General features: G+C 44.1%; 1 protein-coding gene across 7 annotated transcripts in view; it reads left to right on the forward strand.

Annotated features, from left to right (window-relative positions):
- Positions 1 to 24106, forward strand: part of LOC122543205 (NACHT, LRR and PYD domains-containing protein 3-like) — a 60240-nt gene that overhangs the window by 7601 nt on the left and 28533 nt on the right. For 2 of the 7 annotated variants that reach the window (XM_043681653.1, XM_043681652.1), the window contains 4 exons: positions 410 to 493; positions 6338 to 6428; positions 11824 to 11918; positions 14182 to 14338. The gene's annotated coding sequence lies outside the window, so the exon portion shown is untranslated. Of the gene's footprint in view, positions 1 to 409; positions 494 to 6337; positions 6429 to 6701; positions 6841 to 11823; positions 11919 to 14181; positions 14339 to 24106 lie in introns of those variants that run through there. The other 5 variants (XM_043681655.1, XM_043681654.1, XM_043681656.1 and 2 more) reach the window with 5 other exon arrangements.

Below are 24106 nucleotides of genomic sequence, written 5' to 3' on the forward strand. Positions count from 1 at the left end.
TAACCGTCGTGTTGCTATGGTCTGGCGATGGAGGAGTCCAAGGACCTGCATGTCCTTGGTGGAGTGGGAGGGGGAATTGAAATGTTGAGCCACAGGGTGGTTGGGTTGGTTGGTCCGGGTGTCCCAGAGGTGTTCTCTGAAACGCTCCGCAAGTAGGCGGCCTGTCTCCCCAATATAGAGTGCACACACATCGGATGCAGAGGATGCAATAGATGATGTTTGTGGAGGTGCAGGTGAATCTGTGGCGGATATGGAAGTTTCCTTTGGGGCCTTGGAGGGAGGTGAGGGGGGATGTGTGGGCGATGGCAGATCAACTGCTATGAATCTCCATGACGATGCACTTTGCCAAAAAATGGGAAAATTTAGGTTATCATTTTGATCTAATCCTCGTATTAATATTGATTTACAGATGATCAGAATCTGGGAATGTGTGACAACCGAATGGCAGACGATTCAAGCAGCAAAGAAGATAAACAGCTTCAGGAATGAGAAAGTATGCTCCCACCCCCCCCGAATAAGTGTCTGATTTTGTCACATTATTAGCATGAAGAGGAATTCTAATGTAATGAAAAGTGAAATCACTTAGTAAAGAAAAATTGAAACGATTTGGAGTTGGGGGCAAAGTGTAGGTCTCAAAGTTTGCAGGTGACACTAAGATGCATGATAGAGCAAAGTGTGAAGACGGAATCCAATAGGTAAGTGGGCAAGGATCTGGCAGATGGAGTACAATGTTGGTAAATCCATATTGGTGGGAATAACAGCAAAGTGGGCTATTTAAATGGTGAAAAATTGCAGAATGGTGCTGTAGAGAAGGCATCAGACAGGAAATTAGAGATGCGTGCAGCAAGGCTACAGCAGGTATTAGGTGACTTTAATCTGCATGTTGATTGGACTAACAAAACTAGTTGCAATGCGATGGAAGAGGATTTCTTGGAACATATGAGGGATTGTTTCCTCAACCAGTATGTTAAGGATCCAACTAGAGACTAGGCCATCGTAGATGGGGTATTGTGAAATGAGAGAATTAACAACCTTATGGGTGTGAAATCCTTGGGGAAGAGTGACCACAGTATGATAGAATTCTTTATTCAGATGAAGAGTGACGCAGTTAAATTTGAGATGAGGATCCTGAAATTAAAGCTAACTTTGGCACGAGACATGCATTGGCTAGGATAAACAAACCAAGGATACCTTCACGGGTTGATGATGAATAGGAAATGGCAGACATTTAAGGAACGTGTAGATGAACTTCAGCAATTGTACATCGTGTCTGGTGTAAGAGCAAAACAGGGAAGGTGGCTCAACCATGTCTGATAAGCGAAAATCAGTGATAGTGTTAAAGCCAAAGAGAATTCATCTAAATTGGCCTGAAAAAGCAAACCTGACGACTAGGACAAATTTAAAATTCAACAAGGGGTTTAAGAAGGGGAAAAGAAAATACAAAGTAAGTTTGCAGAAAATGTTTAAATGCATAAGCTTGTACTGATTTGTGAAGACAAGACGACTGGTGAGAACAAGCTCTTAAAGTTAGAATCATGGAAATTCATGATGGACAACTAAGAGACGGCTGGCCAGTTGAACAAATACTTTGGATCTGCTTTCACCAAGGAGAACACAAATAACCTTCCTGAAATGCCAGGGGACAGTGTGTCAAGCATGAGGGAGGAACTGAAGGAAATCCTTATCAGTGAGGTATTGGGGAAAATTGGTGGAATTAAAATCCATTTTGTCCTAAGGCCTGATGCTATGTATCCCTGAGTACTTAAGCCAGTGGCCCCAGAAATAGTGAATGCATTGGTGATCATTTTACAGCATTCTATAGACTCTGGAAGAGTTTCAATGGACTGAAGAGTGGCTAATGTAACCCCACTTTTGTGAAAAAGGAGGGAGAGGGAAGTGAGGAATTACAGACCGGTTAGCCTGACATCGGTGGTGGGGATGATGCTCAAGTCAGTTATTTAAGGATGTAATAACTGAGCATTGAGAAAGCAGTGACAGGTTCGGTCTAAGTCAGCAAGGATTCATGAAAAGGGAATCGTGCTTGACAAATCTTCTGAGGATGTGACCAGTGGAGTGAATCTCTAGACAAGGGTGAATCAGTGGATGATGTAGTATCTGGGCTTTGAAAAGGCTTTCAACAAGCTTCCACGCAAGGTTAGTAAACAAAATTGAAACCCTCATGGTGTCTGAGGGATTGTATTGATGTTGATAGAGAACTGTCTTCACCTATCTCCACCACCTCCCTGACCCTGCCACCCTCTTTATCTGCAGCTGCCCCCACACCCACCCCCAGTCCTGAAGAGAGGTTACACCTGAAACATAGACATCTCCTCCACCTCCTGATCCGGCCTGGCTGTGTTCTTCCAGCCTCCTGCCTTTCTATTTGGAATGCAGCATCTGCAGTTTTTTTTTGTTTCTGATCGAGAACTAGTTGGCACACCTGAAACATAGACATCTCCTCCACTTCCTGATGCTGCCTGGCTTTGTGTTCTTCCAGCCTCCTGCCTTTCTATTTGGAATGCAGCATCTGCAGTTTTTTTTTGTTTCTGATCGAGAACTAGTTGGCAGAGTTCAGTGCTTGGATCCCAGCTGTTCACTATGCGTTAGCAATTTGGACGAAGGAATTGAATGCAGTCTTTCCAAATTTGCCAATGATACTAAGGTGGGTGGCAGGGCCTCCGGTGAGGAGGATGGCAAGAGGCTGCAGGCTGTTCAAGCGGGCAAATACTTGGCAGATGTAGTATAATGTGGATAAATGTGAGGTTATGCACTTTGGTTGCATGGAGAGGAAGGCTGATTTACTAGTTGAATGGTGGCAGTTTAGGAAAAGGTGAGGTGCAACCAGACCTGGGTGTCATGGTGAAATAGTCGCTGAAGGTTAGCATGTGGGTGAAGCAGACAGTGAGGAAAGGTAACAACATGCTGGCCCTCCTAGCAAGAGGGTCTGAGTATAGGAGTAGGGATGTTTTACTGAAGTTATACAGGGCTTTGGTGAGGCCATACCTTGAGTATTGTGTGCAGTTCTGGTCTCCTAATTTGAGGAAAACATTCTTGCTGTTGAGGGAGCAAGTGAACATTCACCAGACTTAGTTCCAGGATGACAGGACTGACAGATGAACCAAGACTGGATCAATTGGGCCTGTCCTCACTGGAATTTGTAAGAATGAGGTCTATCTGATAGAAACATATATAATTCTGATGGACCTAGACAGGCTGGATGTAGAACATAACGTACAGCACAGAACAGGCCCTTAGGCCCACGATGTTGTGCCGAGACTTTATCCTAATGTAAAATATAGTAACTTAACCTATGCAGCCCTCGACTCATTGCTGTCCATGTGCATGTCCAGCAGTGGCTTAAATGTCGCCAATGACTTTGTTTCCATCACTTCAGCTGGCAACGCATTCCATGCATTCGCAACTCTCTGCGTAAAGAACCTACCTTCCTCCTAATATATTCAAACTATGACTTCTCGTACCAGTCAATCCTGCCCTGGTGAAAAGTCTCTGCCTATTGACTCGATCTATTCCTCTCATTATTTTGTACACCTTGATCAGGTTTCCTCTCTTCCTCCTCCTCTCCAGAAAGAAAAGTCTGAGCTTATTCAACCTTTCTTCATAAGGCCAGCCCTCCAGTCCAGGCAGCATCCTGGTAAACCTTCTTTGCACCCTCTCCACATCCTCTGTATCTTTCCTAAAATAGGGCGATCAGAACTGGACACAATATTCCAAGTGTGGCCTCACCGGGACTTGTAGAGCTGCAGCAAAACCTCATGGCTCTTAAACTTGATACCCCTGTTGATGAAAGCCAAAAATGTTCCCATTTTGAGAAATTCCAGATCTATGAATAAGGGTAAGCCATTCAGGACTGAGACAAGAAAAAAATTACTTCAATCAGCGTTGTGAACTTGTGAAATTCTCTCCCACAGAACACTGTTGGGCCCAGTTCATTAGATAAATTCAAAAGGGATCTGAATGTGGCCTTTGTGGTTAAAGGGCTGAAGTGGTATGTAGAGAGTAGGAGTGGGAAACTGAAATTGTTTGATCAGCAATGATCATATTGAATGGTGGTGCAGGCTCGAAGAGCCGAATGGTCTAGTCCTGCACCTATGTTCTATGTTTCCCTACTGTCAGACCTGCAGTTTTTCTCCCACCTTTTTTGTTTCTCTTGTACAGTATTGGCCAAAACCATGAAGTTAATATCATAACCGTTGGAAAATCTCACCTGAGTCAATGTTTCTGGTTCCGTGACCCTTCAGTGGTCCACTGGACCATTGGACCCAAAGCATTCACTCTGATTATTCTGCAGCACATCTGGCAGCATGTAATGAGATAGCGATAGGTTCAATCAGCGGCCAAAATTGGCAAATGAAAGTATAATGTTGAAAAATGTGAATCTGAACATTTTGGAAAGGGGAATAAAAGAACTGAAACCAAAAAATTTAAATGGGGAGAAACTGCAGAAAGCTGCAACACCAAAGGACTTGAGGCGACTTGTGCACAAAATGCATAGTCTCAGAATAAAAAAGCTCCAGTTTCTCACAGAAATGAGGAGGAATTTATTCCCTTGGAGTGTTGCAAGGCTTCAGAACTCTTTGGCACAGAGAGCTGTGGCAGCAGAGTCCTTGTGTAGATTAGATTAGATTCCCTACAGTGTGGAAACAGGCCCTTGGGTCCAACAAGCTCACACCGACCCTTCGAAGAATAACCCAACCAGACCCATTTCCCTCTGAATGATGCACTTCACACTACAGGCAATTTAGCATGACCAATCCACCTAACCTGCACATCTTTTGGACTGTGAGGAAACCAGAGCACCCGGAGGAAACCCACGCAGAGACTGGGAGAATGTGCAAACTCCACACACAGTCACCCGAGCTAGAATCGAACCTGGGTCCCTGGTGCTGAGGCAGCAGTGCTAACCACTGAGCCACCGTGCTGACGCAAAGGATATGGGGAGAAAGAAGGAACAGAGTATTGAATTGGATGCTCGGCCACAATCCTCTTGAACGAATGACCTCTTCTTGTTCATATTTAGGGCCACGATAAATTCTAAATCAGCTGGGGAATTGAGTTGTGGTAGTGAAGGCAGGAAACTGCATGTGCGGAATGTCAAATCAGCCATGATCCTATTGAATGGCATAGCAACCTCTGAGCCAAATGGTCTACTCCTGTTCCTATTTATAGTCTGTGGGGTGCTGGCCTATGGAGGAAGACCGGCTCAGGTGAAAATCTGTTCAGTGGAGTTATGACACATTAGTGTGGATCTCATGGAAAGCCATAAAATCCTAACAGGATGAAACAGTATGCACAGGAAGGGTGTTCCCATTGACTAGGCAATCCTATTCCAGGAGTCCAAGTCCAAGGTTACAGTGCAGGCCATTTAGGACTGGGATGAGGAGCATTTCCTTGCTCAGAAGTGACGCTGTGGAATTCTGACAAAGTTGTTGAAGCCAATACATTGAATGTTGTCAAGAAGGAGTTGAGTTCTTGGGCTAAAGGGATGAAAGGGTATGGGGAGAAAGAGGGAACAGAGTTGGATGCTCAGCCGCAACCATCTTGAACGACTGACCTCTTCCTGTTCCTATGCCGATATTCTATGTTTCTGTTAGGTTAGAAATAACCAGAATGTATCTGTATAGGACTGAGGACTGCACAGTGATGATTCAGTGAAATAAATTCTTACCCCTTGGAATAATTGCCACTGAGGGGAATTAAAATGATCTCTAGAGGACTGTAACATGTTTCATAATGCATACAGAAGTTCTAAAAAAAACTTTTTTTAATAAAAAAATACACTAAAACTGAGTGCATAATGGATTTAGTAATGACTTATTGGTTCAAGACTATTTCCTATAAATGGGATGAGTAAATGGGATAAATAAAAATAGAAAATACAGGTGACATTCAGCATGAAGCATGTGAAATTCTAGTCCATTCCATCAGTTTTGTAGAGTTTGGGTTTGGGTTCCTGTGTCTGTGCCATTTACTGGGTTCTAGTGGTGCAGGGCCACAGGGTAACACACAATTCCTGACTAAGAGCATTTGAAGTGTTGTGGATCTAAAGTGTGTGTATAGTATCTGCAGTGTGAGCATCACAATGTCCTGGCTGTGGCGAGAACCTGCACCTCTGTTTCCCATCAGTAGCGTGAACTGTGTGGGAAGAGGCCGGTGGCAGCTAATATGAGCTGAACAGCAGACGATTGTGTGAGAAAGGTCAACATTGACCATGGTGCAGCAGCTGCCATGAGTATACCCCAGAAAGCACTTTGCCAAAAGATGGGAAAATTCAGTCCATTATTTCTGTCTAATTTTTCCATTGTTGTATTTATTACAGATAATCTGAATCTGGGATTCTATGACATGACAATGACTGAAGACTCAAACGGGGGGAAGATACTACAACTTCAGGAATGAGCAAGGGCAAGGTAGTTTTCCAAAATTCTTGGAAGCATATTTTTTCCCTGATCAGTGTCAGATTTTGTAACAATATTTGCAAGGAATGAGGTGTTAATTAATGAGAAAGGAAGTCTCTTGGTAAATAAAAGTAAAGTACAAAGTGGAAAAGTCATTCATTGACAAATCAAAATGACCGTTGAATGTTGTATCTGACAATGTACAAATCATTCAGAATATATTGGCACGAAACATGAGGCATGAAACATTTAATCGTGTGTGTGTGTCTCTCCTACATAAGGGGTCCAGCGCACATGTGTAATAGGAACCGCAACGCTGCCCGTCTTGCTATTATCATAGGAATATCACATCCTGTGGCAATTTACACGAGCGTTTCAATGCATAAATTGACATCAAACCATAAACAGAGGAATGAACATGGAGGTAGGAACATGTTCCCCTTTTTAACTTGTGACATGTTGGGGCATTTCATGCCAAGTGTCCAGTCATGAATAGCAGTGAATTTTCTCCATTGTTATCTGTTCCACCCATCAGTAATGTAACCGACTTCTGTGTCTTCCTACTCATGCAATCATGAGTCAGGAGAAGTGATATTCTTGCTGCTGTTTGGTCCTTCTGGTAACAAGCTGCAGGCACTATACATACTGCATCTAGGAACGACTTCACTCACTGTCCTCACAGGAAGCTGAAATATCTCCTACAGTGAAGCTGGCTCCTCACTTTCCAGATCGAAGCTGCATGTCCTAAGGCTGGAGTGGGAGCAATGATGGCCAACCTCTAACCAGTACACATACCAGAAGAAGCTGAGACACCAGACGCAACTGGCCTGGCCATTGATAGCTGCTGAGAATAGAGCATTCTCTGAGGTCAGATGCACTCCATAGCAGTGCAGGAGAATCATAGAGCAATACAGCACAGAACAGGCCCTTCGGCCCACGATGTTGTGCCGAACATTTGTCCTAGCTTAAGCACCCATCCATGTACCTATCCAATTGCCGCTTAAAGGTCACCAATGTGACTCTGCCATTCCCACAGGCAGTGCATTCCATGCCCCCACCACTCTCTCTGGGTAAAGAACCCACCCCTGACATCTCCCCTATACCTTCCACCCTTCACCTTAAATTTATGTCCCCTTGTAACACTCTGTTGCAAATAATCATCGATGATCCTCTGCTCTGCACAAGGGTGCGTGACACAATCTTCTCACTACCACCTCACACTTGTACTAAATCTGCTGCTGAGCATAGAGCGCACCAATGCTCACCTACTACTCTGGTTGCTGACGCAAGCCTCCTTTCCCTCACCTGAGCAGTTGCCCTGCTCCAGCAACTCCAGCAGTCTTCTGTTGGAGTGTAAGGGGGCTATCCTCTGCGAGCTTGCTGACAGTCTCGGCTTTGTTCTGCGAGACTTCCCTGCAGTGGGACCAAAGTAGGGACTAAGCATGAGGGAACAGGAAAGGAGTGGAGGTAGTGGAAACAAAAACAGAAGAAGTTGTTGCATGAAGGTTTAATGATTTGGAGGATTGGGTGCGTGAGAGCTGTTAAATGGACGTGTTGGATGCAATAGTGAGTGTTACAGTACATGAGCAGTGCCAGAGTTAGTGGGTGCTAATCCTGTGTAAGTGAAAGTAGTAGAATCTACCCTTGCAGAACACAGAAGGTAATTAACTTCTTTTCCACAATGCAATGTGTCTCTCTTTCGTGTCTGCATAGCATGCCTTGAGTCCTTAAGTCCCAGCCCAGGATGGCTGAGCATGTCAAGTACTCTTGGCAGTCAGCGGTAAACTGCACTGCTTTGATCTTGAACACCCAAACCTCAGGGTCACTGTCGGAGAGACTGGGTGCGAGCTCCCCTTTGTGTCTTTCACTGGGTTCTAGTGGGAAAGGGTTTATAAGCTGTTAGATTGTTTTGGAACTTTTGGAGTGATAAAAGTTGAAACAGTGGCATTTTTAAAAGGATGAGTGTCAGACAACAGGCACCACGTAATCAGCGCAAGATAAAGAAACTGACATTGCTAACTGACACAGCAGTGAACCTGCACAGTTACTGCCTTTGCTGTTTTGAATTCATGTATCGCTGGCCATGGGAGTGCATCTGGGAAAAATTTAAGTAAAAGCAAAATTCATAACTGATCTTAGGAATCTGTTTGGGTGTGGTCACAGCACAGAAAGAGCTAAGTTAATAATTTTAAGTGTAGCCTTGCTGTATATCTACAATAGTGAGTAGAGTGGGTTCGTTCTTGATTATATGTTTTATTAAGATATGTCTCTTTATTGCTTGTATTTCTAAGTTTAGTGTTAAGTTAGCCTAGACCAGTGTTTTGTAGAGGAATAAGATGGTGCTCTTTTCTGGGTCTGTAGATTGGTAGAAGTAAAACTAGCCTTTAGTAGAATGGTATGCTCTTCCTATTAAATGTGCGAGTTTGGGGAGAGTTTACATGTTACTGAAGATTATATCTGCGATAAATGCCATTGGTTGCAAATCCTAATAGATCGGTTGGAGTGACACTTGGAGGCAATGAGGACTTTACAAGAGCAAGGGACTGTGATGGATGGCAGTTACAGGAAGGGAGAAAAGCCATGATCCAGTCACATAAATGGGTTAACTCCAGGAAAGGTTAGAGAGCTCGGCAGGTAATGTGGCCATCCCCATTTCAAACAAGTATGCAGTTTAGAAAACGTAGGGGTGATTGGTTCTCAAGAATGTAGCATGAACAACCAAGTTTCTGGTGTTAAGACAGGCTCTAATGCAATGAGGAGTATGTCTGGTTTGAAGCGATTGATTGTGATAGGAAACTCTCTCGACAAAGGCACCGACATATGTTTCTGCGGCCAGCAGCGAAAAATCAGAGTGGTGTGTTTCCTCCCTGCTGCCAGGATCAAAGATGCCCCCGAGATGGTGCAGAATGTACTGAAAGGGGAGAGGGACCAGCAGAAGGTCATTGCTTCCAATGTGTACAATGACATTGGAAGGAAAAAAGATGAGATTCTGAACAGAGAATATAGAAAGTTAAGCAGGAATTTAAAAAGGAAGTTTCTCAAGGGTAATATCTGGATTATTCCCAGTGCTACAAGCTAACAACGGTAGGAATAGGAGGATAGAGCAAATGAATGCATGTCTGCGGAGCTGCTGTATGGGAGAAGGATTCCTTTTTTTTTTTTGGATCATTGGAATCTCTTCTCGGGTAGAAGTGACCTGTACAAGAATGATGGATTGCACCTGAATTGGAAGGGGACTAATATACTGGCAAGGAGATTTGCTAGAGCTGCTCAATGAGAGTATACTTGAGGGAAATCGGGAGGGCAAAACGGTGGCATGAGATAGCTTTGGGAAATAGTTAAGGAGAATCCCAAGGTTTTTTACAAATACATTAAGGACAAAAGGCTAACTAGGGAGAGAATAGGGCCCCTCCGAGACCAGCAAGGTGGCCTTTGTGTGTAGATGAGGGAGATGCTGAACGAGTATTTTGCATCATTGTTTCCTGCAGAGAAGGACAAGGAAGACAGTGTAGGGAAATAGATGATGACACCTTGAACAATGTCCATATTACAGAGGAGGATGTACTGAATGTCTTGAAATGCATAAAAGTGGATAAATTCCCAGGGCCTGATCAGTTGTACCTTAGGACTCTATGGGAAGAGAAGGAACTGTTTGCTGGGCCCCTTGCTGAAATATTTGTATCATTGATAGTCACAGGTGAGGTGCGGGAAGACTGGAGGTTGGCTAATGCAGTACCACTATTGAAGAAAGGTGGTAAGGAAAAGTCAAGGAATTCCAGACAGGTGAGCCTGACGTGTGGTGGGCAAGTTGTTGGAGGGAATCCTGAGGGACAGGACTTACATCTATTTGGATAGGCAAGGACTGATTAGGGATAGTCAACGTGGCTTTGTGTATGGGAAATTGTCTCACGAACTTGTTTGAGTTTTTTGAAGAAGTAACATAGAGGATTGATTAGGGCAGAGCAGTGAACATGATCTGTGTGGACTTCAATAAGATGTTCGACAAGGTTCCCCATGGGAGACTGGTTAGCAAGGTTAGATCTCACGGAATACAGGGAGAACTAGCCATTTGGATACAGAACTGCTTGAAGGTAGAAGACAGAGGGCGGTGGGTGGAGGGTTGTTTTTCAGACTGGAGGCCTGTGACCAGTGGAGTGCCACAAGGATTGGTGCTGGGTCCGCTACTTTGACATTTGTATAAATGATTTGGATGTGAACATGGGTATAGTTAGTAAGTTTGCAGATGGCACCAAAATTGGAGGTGTAGTGGACAGCAAAGAAGGTTACATTAGATTGCAATGGGATCTTGATCAGGTGGGCCAGTGGGCTGAGGAGTGACAGGTAGAGTTGAATTTAAATAAATGCAAGGTGCTGTATTTTGTGAAAGCAAATCTTAGGAGGAATTAAACATTTAATGGAAAGGTCCTAGAGTGTTGCTGAACAAAGAGACATTGGAGTGCAGTAGAGTCACGGATAGGATAGTGAAGAAAGTCTTTGGTATGCTTTCCTTTTGTTGGTCAGAGCATTGAGTATAAGATTTGGAGGTCATGTTGCAGTTTTACAGGACATTGGTTAGGCTACTGTTGGAATATTGCATGCAATTCTTGTCTATTTCCTATCTGAAGGATGTTGTGAACCTTGAAAGGGTTTACAAGGATGTTGCCAGGGTTGGAGGATTTGAGTTATAGGGAGAGGCAGAATAGGCTAGGGCTGTTTTCCCTGCAGCATCAGAAGCTGAGGGGTGACCTTACAGAGTTTTGTAAAATCATGAAGGGCATGGATAGGATAAATAGACAAGGTCTTTTCTCTGGGCTGGTGGAGTTCAGAACCAGAGGGCATAGGTTTAGGGTAAGAGGGGAAAGATTATAAAAGAGGCGTAAGGGGCAAAGTTTCAATGCAGAGGGTGGTACATGTATGGAATGAGCTGCTAGAGGAAGTGGTGGAGGCTGGTGCAGTTGTAACATCTGAATGGGTATATGAATAGGGAGGGATGGGGCCAAGTGCTGGCAAGTGGGACTAGGTTAGGATATCTGGTTTGGTATGGATGAGTTTGACCGAAGGGTCTGTTTTGGTGTTAAACACCTTGATGACTCTATGACCACAGTATAGCGGCCAGTTCTGAGAGCATCTGAATTTTTGTGGATCTGGTATCAGCGGCATGAGCATCACAATGTCCCAGCTGTGGTGAGAACCTGTGCCACTCTTTCCAGTTGGTAGCATGAACTGTGTGGGAAGAGGCTGGTGGCAGCATTAATACACTGAACAGCGGACGATTGTGTAAGAAAAGTCAGCACTGACTATGGTGGAGCAGCTGCCATGAATCAACCTCAGAACACATTTGGCTTAAAAATGGGAAAATTCAGTCCATTATTTCTGTCTAATCTTTCCATCATTATATTTATGACAGGTAATTAGAATCTGGGATAGGGGGTGAAACCCCAACGGCTGAAGATCCAGACAGAGGAAAAGATACCACAACTTCAGGAATTAGCAAGGACACAGGTAGTTTGACCAAATTCTTGGAAGCACTTTTTTTTTATCCTGATCAGTGTCGGATTTTATAACATTATTTGTAAGGAAAGAGTTTTAAATTATTGAATAAAGAAGTCTCTTGGTAAATAAAAATGAAGTATAAAGTGGAAAAGTCACTAATTGATTAATCTTAAACTGTTGAATATTGTATCTGAAAATGTACAGATCATTAGGAATGCATTTGGCACGTCAGAGAACATAGAAGAATACAGCACAGTACAGGCCCTTCGGCCCTCGATGTTGCGCCGATCCAAGCCCACCTAACCTACACTAGCCCACTATCCTCCATATGCCTATCCAATGCCTGCTTAAATGCCCATAATGAGGGAGAGTCCACCACTGCTATTGGCAGGGCATTCCACGAACTCACGACTCGCTGAGTAAAGAACCTACCCCTAACATCTGTCCTATACCTACCCCCCGAGATATGAGGCATTTAATCTGGGTGTGTGTGTAGGGGGTGGGGAGGGAGTGACTTGGGGAAATTATTGTGCAGTTCAGCCTTATATAAGGCTTCCAGGGCAATATTATAAATAGAAGCCCAAAGTTGCCATTATTAACTATTATTTTCACATCCTGTGAATATCACATCCTGTGGCAAATCAAAGGAGTATTTCAAAACATAAATTGACATCAAGCCACAAACTGAGGAGTGAACATAGAGGTGGGGCATCTCTTCCCCATTTTAGGTTGTGATATTTTGGGGCGTTTCATGTCAAGTGTCCAGTCATGACTAGCAGTGAATTTTCTCATGTTGTTTTCTGCTGCACCCATCATCAGTTTCGTAACCGACGGCTTTGCCTTCCTGCTCTTGCAATCATGAGGCAGGAGCAGAGGTATTCTTGCTGCTGTTTGGTCCTTCTAGTTACAAGCTGCTGGCACTATAGATACTGCATCTAGGAACGACTTCACTCACTGTCCTCACAGGAAGCTGAAATATCTCCTACAGTGAAGCTGGCTCCTCACTTTGCAGATTGAAGCTGCACGTCCTGATGCAGGAATGGGAGCAATGATGACCAACCTGTAACCAGCTGAGATACCAGACACAGCTGGCCTGGCCATCGATAGCTGCCGAGAATAGTGCATTCTCTGAGGTCAGATGTACTGCATAGCAGTGCAGGAGAATCGTCAAAGATCCTAGAACATTACAGTGCAGTACAGGCCTTTTGGCCCTCTTGAGTTGCGCCGACCTGTCATGCCAATCTGAAGCCCGTCTAATCTACACTATTCCATGTGCGTCCATATGCTTGTCCAATGAAGACTTAAATGTACTTAAAGTTGTTGAATCTACTACCGTTGCAGGCAAAGCATTCCATACCCTTACTACTCTGAGTAAAGAAACCACCTCTGACATCTGTCCTATGTCTATCATCCCTCAATTTAAAGCTATGCCCCCTCGTGCTCGCCATCACCATTCTTGGAAAAAGGCTCTCCCTGTCCACCCTGTCTAACCCTCTGATTATCTTATATCTATTAAGTCACCTCTCAACCTTCTTCCGTCCAACGAAAACCGCCTCAAGTCCCTCCGCCTTTCCTCGTAAGACCTTCCCTCCATACAAGGCAGCATCCTGGTAAATCTCCTCTGCATCCTTTCCAAAGCCTCCACATCCTTCTTACAATGCGGTGACCAGAACTGTGCACAATACTCCAAGTGTGGTAGCACCAGAGTTTTGTACAGCTGTAGCATAACCTCATGGTTCCGGAACTCGATCCCTCTATTAATAAAAGCTAAAACACTGTATACCTTCTTAACAACCCTGTCAACCTGGGTGGCAACTTTAAAGGATCCCCCTACCTGGACACAGATCTCTCTGCTCATCTACACTACCAACAATCTTACCATTAGTCCAGCACTTTGCATTCCGGAAAGTACCGGAGCTCGTGCACAAAGGTGCATGACACCATCTTCTCACTGCCACCTCACACTTGCACTAAATCTGTTGCTGGACATAGACATCACCAATGCTCATCCACTCCTGAGTTGGTTGATGATGCAGGTCTCCTTCCCCTCGTCTGAGCAATTGCCCCACTCCAGCCAACAGCAGTGTCTTCTGTTGGAGAGTAAGTATTCATGAGCTGAACAGCAGAGATTTTTGAGAGGGACAAGTTGACTATGGCCATGGCAGGCCAACTTCCATTAATCTCTGTGACAATGCACTTTGCTAAAAATGGGGAAAAAAAATCAGGGCATCATTTCCTCTGCCTAATCCTCCTATTAATGTATTGATTGCAGATCATCAGAATCTGGGGACATGTGACACCACAAAGGCTGTAGATGTGAATACTGGAGAAGATACAACTACCTCAGAACGACAAAGAACACAATTAAACCAAATTTATTGTTTTGTTTCTTCTTCCCTAACCCTTCCACCACCACCACCCCACTTCCGGTAAGTGTCAGATTTTGTTACATTGTTTGCATGTAATGAAAAATGAAATCTTTTGGTAAATCTCAATGGAGATGATTGAGTTGTGGTCCAAGTGTGTCAATGTTTACAGGTGACACCAAGATGGGTGGAACAGCAATTTGTCCAGACTGCACTGAATGTGTACAGAGGGATACAGATAGGTTAAGTGAGTGGGTATGGCTCTGGCAGATGGAGAACTAGGTTGGTGAGAATAATAGCAAATTGGACCGATGTTTAAATGGTGAAAATTTTCAGCATGGTGCTGTGCACAGCGACCTGAGTGTCCTTGTGCTTGATTGGCAAAGTTTGTTTGCAAGTGAATTTGAATTGAGTTTGACACGTCTCCTGAGGCACAGTGAAGAGCTTTGTCTTGCGAGCAATACAGGCAGATCACAGAGTTAACTCGCATAGGTAAGTAAATATTAGGTAAACAGCGGCAAAAATAAAAACACAGGTGCAGGCGAATGTTAAGAGTTTGAGAGTCCATTCAGCATTCGAACAACAGTAGGGTAGAAACTGTTAGGAAACCAACTGGTGCACGTGTTCAGGCTTCTGTACCTTCCGGATGGTAGAGGTTGTAGAAAAGCATTGCCAGGGTGGCATGGATCTTTGTGAATGCTAGCAGCCTTTCATTGACAGCAGGCCTGGTAGATGGGTTCTATGGATGGGAGGTTGGCCTTTGTGATTGTTCAGGCAGAGTTCACCACTCTCTATAACAGTCTTAAATGGTACATTGCCATTACCAGGTAGTGATCCATCCAGACAGAATGCTCTCAATGGCGCATCTATAAACGTTGGTGATGGTTTTTGCTATCATGCCAAATGTCCTCTTCTGCCTGAGGAAGAAGAGACGTTATTGGGCCTTTGTAACCAGTGTGTCCACATGAGTGCAAAAAAGCTTGTTGTGGATGACTACTCCCAAAAGCTTGACACTCCACTCATTCCACCTTTGTGCTGTTAATGTGTATGAGTAACGTTCCCCCGAAATTCAATAGTAAGTTCTTTTTGGTTTTGCTGGTATTGAGAGCTAGGTTGTTCTCGGTGCACCATTTTTCCAGATTCTGTCTCCCGTCTGTAGTCTGTTTCATTGCCATTTGAGATTCAGCCAATTATGGTGTCAACAGCGAACTTGTAAATGGCAACAGTCTGGTATTTGGCAACGCAGTCATGGGTAAATAATGAGTACAGTAGGGGGCTGAGTACGCACCCATTGGGGGTATCCAGGGTTGCATGTTAGTGCGGATGAAATATTGTCCCCAGTCTTCACTGATTGTGGCCTGTGGATTAGGAAACTGAGGATCCAGTTGCAGAGAGTGAGTCTTAGTCCAAGATCACTGTTTAGTAATCAGTCTCAAAGGGATAATAGTGTTGAAGGCTGTATTTTAGTCAATGAGTTGGATTCTTTCATCGCTGTTCTAGCTGTCAAAATGTTCTAGGGCGGAGTGGAGGGTCAGTGATATGGCATGTAACGTGGATCTGTTGGTCCGATAGGCAAATTGGAGTGGGTCAAGAGTAGTGGGGAGGCTAGAGTTGATTAATGCCATGACCTGCCTTGCAAAGCACTTCATGACCACCAAAGTTAGGGCCACTGGGCGATAGCTCATGCAGCATGTCTCAAAACCTATCTTCAGCACAGGGATGATGTTGGCCCTCTTGAAACAGGCAGGGACAGCAGCCTGCTGCAGGTTGAAGATGTCAGAGCAGATTTCTGCCAGTTCATCTGCGCATGCTGTGAGTGCACAGCCTAGTACTCTGGTCCCATTGCTTTCCTTGGATTCACACAAAGCAAAACTGATCTGACTCTGCAGTGACTGTTTGGATAGGTTCATCAGGAGTTGTCGGAACGGGTGTTACCTCTCTGCCAAAGTTCTGCTCAAAGCGAGCATAGAAGGCATTGAGATGATCTGGGAGGGATATGTTATTGTCTGCTATCTTGCACTGGCTGTTTTTAGAACCTGTGAAGTCATTCAGTCCCTGCCATAGTCGCCGGGTGTCTGTCTGTGTCGCTAGTTTGCATCTCTATTGGTCCTTGGCTGTCTTAATGGCTCTGTGAAGGTCATACTTGGGTTCCTTTTATATTTGAGTGGGTCTCCTGATCTGAAGGCCTCATGCCTGGTTTTTAGCAGGTTCTGTATGTCCTGGTTCATCGAGGGTATCCTGTTAAGTACCACCCAGATTGACTTCCCTGGTATGCAGCCCTCGACATACTTGCTGATAAACGTCTGTGACGGTGGTGGCGTACTCCTCCAAAGTACCTGCAGACTGTTTCAACATGGCCCAATCAGCTGATTCCAGACAGCACCAGAGTTGATTCTCTCTCCTCCGACTACCACTGGATCTATATCCGTGAGGGTGGTCTCCTGCTTGAACTTTTGCCTGTAAGCCAGAAGGAGAAATGTTGCATTGGTCAGAGTTCCTGAAATGAGGGCAGGGGTTGGAGCAGTTGGCATCCTTCACAGTGGTGCAGCAGTGGTCTAAAATGTTCGGGTCTCTGGTGGGGTAGGTAATGTTCTAGTGGTGCTTGGGCAGCACCTTCCTTAAATTGGCTTGATTGAAGTCACCAGTTACAATAAACAGTGCCTTAGGGTGTTCCATCTTCAGAGTGTTGATGGTGGATACAGTACGTCCAGAGCTTCCTGAACCTTTGCTTGTGGTGGTATGGACACAGCAGTTAGTATAACAGAGTGGTAAATGCTGTGATAGTTAGGAGCAGCATTTGATGGTGAGGGATTCAGGGTTTGGGGAGCAATGGCTGCCCAGGATTGCAATGTCCATGCATCACAAATTGATTAGATTAGATTAGATTACATTACATTACAGTGTGGAAACAGGCCCTTCGGCCCAACAAGTCCACACCGACCCGCCGAAGCGAAACCCACCCATACCCCTACATTTACCCCTTACCTAACACTACTGGCAATTTAGCATGGCCAATTCACCTGACCCTGCACATCTTTTGGACTGTGGGAGGAAACCGGAGCACCCGGAGGAAACCCACGCAGACACGGGGAGAATGTGCAAACTCCACACAGTCAGTCGCCTGAGGCGGGAATTGAACCCGGGTCTCAGGCGCTGTGAGGCAGCAGTGCTAACCACTGTGCCACCGTGCCGCCCACACAAATTGATTAAAAAGCAAACCTCTCCACCATTTCTCTTACCTGAGGACGCTGTACAATCCAATAAGGTGGATAGAGAAACCATCAGTCTGAAATGCCCATCGAGAATGGATGGGGTTGAGCCAGGTTTCCGTGAAGCAGAGTGCGCAGCAATCCTGCAGTTCACAATGGGATCTGAGTTTCGTCTGTCTTGTTCTCCAGAGATTATACATTTGCCAGGAGTAAGTTAGGAGGTGGGAGGGGTGTCTTGAAACCAAGTAGTCTCAGTTGAAACTTTATTGCTGGAACAGCACAGCAGGTCAGGCAGCATCCAGGGAACAGGAGATTCGACGTTTCGGGCACAGGCCCTTCTTCAGGAATCCTGAATTCCTGAAGAAGGGCCTGTGCCCGAAACGTCGAATCTCCTGTTCCCTGGATGCTGCCTGACCTGCTGTGCTGTTCCAGCAATAAAGTTTCAACCAAGTAGTCTCAGTCTTACTAGCAGACCGGCACGCTTGACTCGCTTCCTCACAGTCTTTTTACATTTGTGTGGTCTGGTGGAGTGGATCGCAACTGCTAGTTAAGTGATCCTTCCTAGGACCCTGTGGAGCAGTTTAGTCTACTTTTGCAGAGGGTCTGCCTAGGACCCAGTGTAGCACGTAATTTACTATGTAGCTTATTTTTACAGGAGGGAGTGTGTTTAGGACTCAGCGGAAAAGGTAAGTTTTTGCTTGTGTTCCGATTTGACCAGTTAGTTCCTGCTTTCAGTTGCTTGCGATTTGCTGTTACATGTCGAGCACGTTTTTTTTTTTAAATTTCAGACTTGTTTGGGCTGTCTCCAGGTAAGTTCTGATAGATTTCTTGTCAGGTAGGTAATTAAGTGCAGCAGGTAATTAAGAAGTCAAATTGAATATTGTCCTTCATTGCTCGAGGGATGGAATTTAAAAACTAGGAGTTTACGCTGCGGCTGAATAGGGAAATGATGTACTGGCACTGCCGGGGGTGCTGAGGATATTCACGAGATTGATTCAGCAGTTGAGGCAGTTGGCTATTGAGGAGATGGGGACAATACTCCTTGGAATTAAGATTGAGGGGAATTCTTATTGTAACGTATTTTGAAGGGAGTAGATGAGATGGTAAGGTTGTTTCCACGAGCTGGTGAAACTAGAACTAGGGGACATAGCATCAAAATAAGGGGAAGTAAAATTTAGGACTGAGTTGAAGAGAAATCTCTTTTCCCAAAGGGTTGTGAATCTGTGGAAATCCCTGCCTTGTGAAGCAGTTGAGGCTACTTTTGTTTTTTTAAGGCAAAGATAGATGTTTGAACAGTAAAGGAAATAAGAGTTATGGTGAGCAGGCTGCTAAGTAGAGCTGAGTCCATGAAAAGATCAACCATGATCTTATTGAATATAGCAGCAGGTTCGAGCGGCCAAATTGCCTACTCCTGCTCCTATTTCTTGTGTAGGGGAAAAATGAACTGTCAGACACTGAAGAGTCAAAGCAAGTGTTGTATGTTGTCTCTGTAAGTGTACAAAACATTTAGCCTATATTGGCATGTCAGAGTATGAGACATTTAATCTGATATGTATGAACCAGTGTTTGTTTTTAAAGGACTTTGAAATTATTATGAAGGTTAGTATTAATAAAGGATTCCAGGGCAATATTACAATTAGCCACAAAGTTGTGCTTATTGTGCATAATTTTCATAGGAATAGAACATCGTGTAGCAATTCACAGGCACATTACCAAACATGAATTGTCATCAAGCTACAAACAAAGGAGTGGGCACAGAGGAATGGGATATTTTGTCCATTTTAGTTTGTTGTTTTTGGGAAGTTTCATGCCAAGTGTCCCGACATGACTTACTATGACCTTCCTTGTGCTATCTTCTACTCCTCACCGCATTAATTATCTGACAGATGGTTTTTTGGTTTCCTCCTCATGCAATCTCGTGTCAGGAAAGAAAATATTCCTGCTGCTGCTCACACCTTCCAGGTTACAAGTCTCCTGGCACCATAGTAAAGCCCAACTGTATGTGGTCTAAGCCTTAAGGTTGATGCTGTATGTGGAAAATTCAAGGTCATGTTTAGTAAAGGAACATTATTTGGCAGAGGGCCTCCATTTCAACAAATCTGAATTTCAAGTCTTAATTGGATGGGTATATGTATAGGAAGGGTTTGGAGGGATATGGGCCGGGTGTTGGCAGGTGGGACTAGATTGAGCTGGGATACCTGGTTGGCATGGACGAGTTGAACCGAAGGGTCTGTTTCCATGCTGTACATCTCTATGACTTTATGGTATTGTCGAGTTTCTCTTCTGAGGAGTGGAGAATTGCAAGTTGCGTTGACATGAGACAAGATTAGCTCATCTTTTAAATACAAATTCATGAAAATTCTTGTTTTTCGTTATCGAGATTCAGAACGTATCGTTGAAACCTAAAGGGTAAAATGGGAAATATTTTCTTGGTCTTGCAAACACAATTATTTCTCAATTTTGTTGTTTTTTTTCCCATGTTATGTTCCATTGCCACTCAAGGACACTTAAACAGAAATTGCCAGTTTGAGATATAAACAACATTAAGACATAAAGGTAGTGTAGCAAACTATGCTTGGTTTGAATTCATATCTACGCATTTCAACTAAAGAAAGGGTAACGGCTCCATTGTCAATAAGAAATGGATGTAGGGAGAAAAAGATTTCTTGGCTACATAATTTGACATTTGTCAGTAATGATGGAAGGGACAATGTTGGTTTAACAAACTGTAGTTTGCTCCTGAACAGCATTGTGGATCGACCTCCCCATTCCATTGGATTAAGTAGTTAGCTCATACTGCCTTTTCATGGGCAGTGAAGGATTGATGAGAAGTTCTGGCTCAGGCACCCATGTCCATAAACTCATAAACCAATACTTTAAAGATTTAGAGTTTGACATATGAGTGAGTCAGTTACAGTTAGAGTCATGCAGCATGGAAACAGACCCTGCAGTCCAACTCACCCATACCAACCAAGTTTTCCAAACTGAATTTGTCCCAGTTGCCTGCATTTAGCCCATGTCCCTCGAAACATTTTATACTTGTGTACCTGTCCAAATGTCATTTCAGTGTTAAAAGTGTACCTACACCAACCGCTTTGGCAGTTCATTCCACACGTGAACTACCCTCGTGAAACAGTTGCCCCTCAGATTCCTTTTCAGTCTTTTTCCTCTCATCGTAAACTTAGGCCTCCTAATTTTGAACTCTTTCTCTCCCCCCCCCCCCCCCCAAACCTTTGGGAAAAGATGTTTGCTATTCACCTTATTCATGTAGCTATAATTTTTATAAACCTCTACAAAGTCACCCCTCAACCTTTCCAATATTTAAAAACAAAATCTCAGCCTATCCAGCCTCACTATAACCAAACCCCTCCAGTCCTGGTAACATGTAAATCTTTTCTGCACCCTCAAATTTAATATCTTTCCTGTGGCTGGATGATCAGAACAGTACACAGTACTCCAAAAGCGACCTCTACAATGTTGGGATTGTACCCACTGAAGGATCTGGGAGATAGAATTTTTAGATTTCTACACTAACAGGACTAGATAAGTTGCAGGATGGTTGGGGAGTTCAGAACCAGCGGTCAAATTTTTTTTAGGTTTAGGACTAGAATAGAATAGCAATTTATGTCACGTGTATTTTTATTTAGAAAGTTACCGTGAAATGTTTGATATGTTGCCATACCACAGAGTCTAAATTAATAAATAAGGGAAGGCAAAAAAAGGAAAAATTAACGGCTCCTAGTTTCCCATTACGCTGGAAAACCGGGCCGAAACCGCCCAATAGGGCCCAGCAAAGACTGCAATGCCACGCTGAGATAGCCGTGCCACACTGATATAGCCGCACCACGCTGAGATGAGACCTCTATGTTAAGCCTTTGAATGACCCAACTCCAAAGCAAGGACAGTCCATTTCACAGTAGAGGTGGTGTTGGCACTTCAAGAAGCTAGAGAGGAGTTGCAGACTTTGTGCCTGTTATTTTTGCAATATTATTAGCCACAAGTGATGTCCTGGAAGGCGAGAGAGTGGAGAATGTGCCCTTATTCTAGAAGGGCTGCAAAGAAAACCTGGGAATTACAGACCAGTAAGCTTAACATCTGTAGGAGGCAAGTTATTTGAGAAGATTTTGAAGGATAATACATAAATGAATTTTGATAGACAGGGTTTGATTAGGAGTAGTTAGCATGACTTTGAGTGGAAGATAATGTCTCTCCAAGTTGTTAGTTCTTTGAAGTGACCAGGAAGGTTGACTAGGGAAGGGTGGTAGATGTAGTCTATGAATTTCATTAAGGCCTTTGATAAGGTTCCACATATTAGGCATGGAATCCAGGGAAAGCTGCCAGATTGGGGAGACAATTCACTTGATGGTAGGAAGCAGAGGGTAATAGTGCAAGGATGCTTGGAGGAGTGGAGGCCTGTAACCAGTGGAGTGCATCAGGAGTTGGTGCTGGGCCCATTATTGTTGTCTTAATCATTGATTTGGAAGCGAATCTAAAAGGCATTAGATTACTTATTGTGGAAACAGGCCCTTCGGCCCAACAAGTCCACACCAACCCTCCGAAGAGCAACCCACCCAGACTCATTCCCTTACACTTACCCCTTCACCTAACACTACGGGCAATTTAGCATGGCCAATTCGGAGGAAACCCAGACAGTGGGATAATGTGCAAACTCCACACAGCCAGTTGCCTGAGGCAGGAATTGAACCTGGGTCTCTGGTGCTGTGAGGCAGCAGTGCTAACTACTGTGCCACATGATTAGTAAATTTGCAGATGACACTAAAATAGATGCTGTCATGGACAGTGAGGAAGATTATCAGAAATTGTAGCAGGACCTTGATCAGCTGGGGAAGTTGTATTAGATGTTGCTGAGGCCATCCTGGAGTATTGTTCAGTTTTGGACACTTTGCTATAAGAAGGATGTAACTAAACTGGAAAGAGTGCAGAAGAAATTTACAAGGATGAAGGGCCTGTTTCCACACTGTAAGTAATCTAAAGTGGGCGGCACGGTGGCACAGTGGTGAGGCCATCCTGGAGTATTGTTCAGTTTTGGACACTTTGCTATAAGAAGGATGTAACTAAACTGGAAAGAGTACAGAAGAAATTTACAAGGATGTTGCCAGAACTGAAGGGTCTGAGTTATAAGGAGAGATTGGACAAGCTAGGACTTTTTTCATTAGAGCAGAGGAGACAGAGGTGGAGGATCTTCTAGAAGATCGAGGGGCATGATAAGGTGAATGCACTCAGTCTTTTTCCCCAGAGTTGGGGAATCTAGGACAGAGGGCATCAGTTTAAGGTTAGAGGGCAAAAATAAAAGGGAACCTGAGGAGCAACTTTTTTTCACAGAGGGATATGCATATATGTAATGAGGTGTCGCAACTGGTTGAGGCGGGTACGTTAATAACATTTAAAAGGCATTTGGACAAATACATGGATAGTAAAGGATTAGAAGGATATGGGTCAAGAGTGTGGTGCTGGCAAAGCACAGCGGAGCACGCAGCATCCTAGGAACAGAATCAATGTTTTGGGCATAAGCTCTTCATCATGTTTCCTGCACTTAGAACTCTGATCTCCAGCATTTGCAGTCCTCACATTCTCCTTCAGAAGGATATGGACTGAGTGCAGGGAAGTGGCGTTTAGTGTAAATGGACATTTTGGTCAGCACAGACTAGTTTGGGCCAAAGGACCTGCCTCCATGCTGTAGGACTCTAAACTGGGGGCGGCACTGTGGATCAATGGTTAGCACTGCTGCCTCAGCGCCAGGGACCCGGGTTCAATTCCCACCTTGGGCAACTGTGTGGAGTTTGCACATTCTCCCCGTGTCTGCATGGGTTTCCTCTGGGTGCTCCAGTTTCCTTCCACAGTCTAAAAATATGCAGGTTAGGTGAATTGGCCGTGCTAAATTTCCTGTATTGTTAGGTGCATTAGTCAGGGGTAAATGTAGGGGACTGGGTCCGGGTGAGTTGATCTTCGGAGGGTCGGTGTGGACTTGTTGGACTGAAGGGCCTGTTTCCACAATGTAGGGAATCTAATCCAATTGCTCAACATGACATGTTTTCAAGATTTTCACCATTGAATGGGAAAAGAACAATCTCCTGACATCCCACCTGGATCAAGCTTTATACAGCTTAAAATTGCTCTATAACTCTTAACTAGAACAAACTTTGCTCCAAAACAGTTTACTCCCTGCATTATATCTTAATCTACACTCAGATTAAGATATGATTTGGAGACGCCGGTGTTGGACTGGGGTGTACACCCCAGATTAAGATAGTACTTCACTTTCCCTGAAGTAGAATCCCATGTGAGTACATCAGTTTCTTTCGTTAACTACTGTTGAGTTTATTTTCTCCGCACTGCATCTTTTCCAAAACGCCTCTATTGACCTATAAATGGCAGGGCCAACTGGATTTTATTTTCCAGCTGAGGGCCATGCAAGGTAATGTGCAGGGTAAGAAACCTCATTGATCAGCCCAGGAATGCACTGAAATGACACTAATTATCATTTCATAACAATAAGTGTGTCCTTTGGTTATATGCACCGAAATTCTGGCTATGAATGTTATATTAAATGCCATAGCTAAGTGTGATGCTTTTCCTTGAAGGATGTATGAATTTGATGTAT

This window comes from Chiloscyllium plagiosum, chromosome 42 (assembly GCF_004010195.1).
Source record: "Chiloscyllium plagiosum isolate BGI_BamShark_2017 chromosome 42, ASM401019v2, whole genome shotgun sequence".
Lineage (NCBI taxonomy): Eukaryota > Metazoa > Chordata > Chondrichthyes > Orectolobiformes > Hemiscylliidae > Chiloscyllium > Chiloscyllium plagiosum.